Genomic DNA, 1,524 nt, shown 5'->3' on the forward strand with positions numbered 1-1,524 from the left:
CATTTCAGTCAGTACTGGCCCCAGTATCTTCACTGGGACTCTTTTTAACCAAGATCCTTCCTCCAGAGATTCCTTTCCACCTCCTTAGGGCCCACGGTGGTTTCAGTGGGCTACCAAATCCTCCATCCCCTCTCACCTCAAGTTGCCGGGCAGCTACACCACCCCAGAGACAGCTGCATTTATTCACCAGATGACCAAACTGTGTGAACTGCTGCTGTGAAAACCCCACAGGTCCATCCTGGAACCAATTGCATCTCAGGGCTGGGGAAGCTATCCCAACACACGCATGCTGTGCAGCTAGTATTCGCCTGTCTCTCCTCAAAGCTGGTTGTTTTTCAACATTGGGCAAGCCACCACTTCAGTGAGAGACTCCTCCCAGTTGCCCCACCCCAGAGCTGGCTGCATTTCCATGAAGGTAATAGAGATAAGTTTCTCGCTGAGATTAAGGCAGGGCAGAAGGAGGACCAGGGTATGGTTTGGGTAGGAAGGAGATGAAAATATATAGAGCAATAGCTAGAGAGGGAAGCAGTGGGAGGGGGAAATCTATCAGGACCCTGGACACCTGGGTTCTGCTTTCAGCCCCGCCACTGACTGCCTGTGTGATTTGGGAAAGTCACTTTACCTCCTTGTGACCTGGTTTCTTCTCCCACCATCTGTCTATTTAAACAGTCAGCTCTTAGGGGCAGGGACTTTCTTTCAGTCTGTTGATCTGCATAGCACCCGGCACACTGGGGACCCCGATCCCAGGTGTGGGAGGGAGATGTTGGACCTATGCAGCACCCTGGGGACAATTCCAGTTGCGGGGCAGGTGAGTCTGTGAAGCACGCAGTACACTGGAAACCCTGATCTCAGCTGTGGGGGGCTCTGGGCGGTGCCTGACACACCGGGGATCCGGGTCTGACACAGTAAGGACCCTGATCTTGATGTGGGGATGGGTCTATGCTGCATCCAGCACCGCGGGCCCTCCAGTCTCTGTGAGGGGTGATATAAAAGTATCCGGCCCAATGAGGAACCCAATATTTGTCTGGGGGCCCCAGTCTTGGTCCGGGGGGGGGGGCTGAGCAGGAAAGGAGCCCGCCGGCCAAGGCGTCCCCCACTTCCTTCTCCTTCAGAGCTCCTGTAATCAGAGACAAACAACCCCCCTTGTCTCATTTTATCCCAGCTACGTAGTTGGTCCTGTAAAAGATACCCCACTAAGAAATCCTCTGGGCAGAGGAGAGGGGGAGAGCCCGGGAGCCCTCCCCCCGCCTGGCAGGGCCAGTCTCCGTCAGGCCCGTGTCACCAGCTGGAATTCCCCTGCTCGGCTCTGCTCCGCTGGGGCGGGCGGCGGCGGGAGGGAAGAGGGCTCCTCTCGGGGGGCCGCGGAGGGACGCGCAGCGCAGCGCAGCCGGGGCAGCGCGTGGACGCGGGGAGGGGAGGGGCGGTGCTGGTTGTAGGCCTGACTTTATCCCAATCGCACCGGCTTTGCGGGTAGATGTGATGTCTTTTATCGGAGTAACCGGGCCGTGCGGGGTGGGGACGGGG

The 1,524-nt window shown here is 57.8% G+C and overlaps 1 protein-coding gene across 3 annotated transcripts in view; it reads left to right on the forward strand.

The window, feature by feature from the left end:
• The first annotated feature begins 308 nt into the window (after nt 1-308).
• Nucleotides 309-1,524, forward strand: part of KHNYN (KH and NYN domain containing) — a 21,309-nt gene continuing 20,093 nt past the window's right edge. Inside the window, exon 1 of one of the 3 annotated variants that reach the window (XM_025194387.1) lies at nt 309-415. The gene's annotated coding sequence lies outside the window, so the exon portion shown is untranslated. Of the gene's footprint in view, nt 416-548; nt 809-1,356; nt 1,471-1,524 lie in introns of those variants that run through there. The other 2 variants (XM_006037889.3, XM_025194386.1) reach the window with 2 other exon arrangements.

Source organism: Alligator sinensis, unplaced genomic scaffold (assembly GCF_000455745.1).
Source record: "Alligator sinensis unplaced genomic scaffold, ASM45574v1 scaffold25_1, whole genome shotgun sequence".
Classification (NCBI taxonomy): domain Eukaryota; kingdom Metazoa; phylum Chordata; order Crocodylia; family Alligatoridae; genus Alligator; species Alligator sinensis.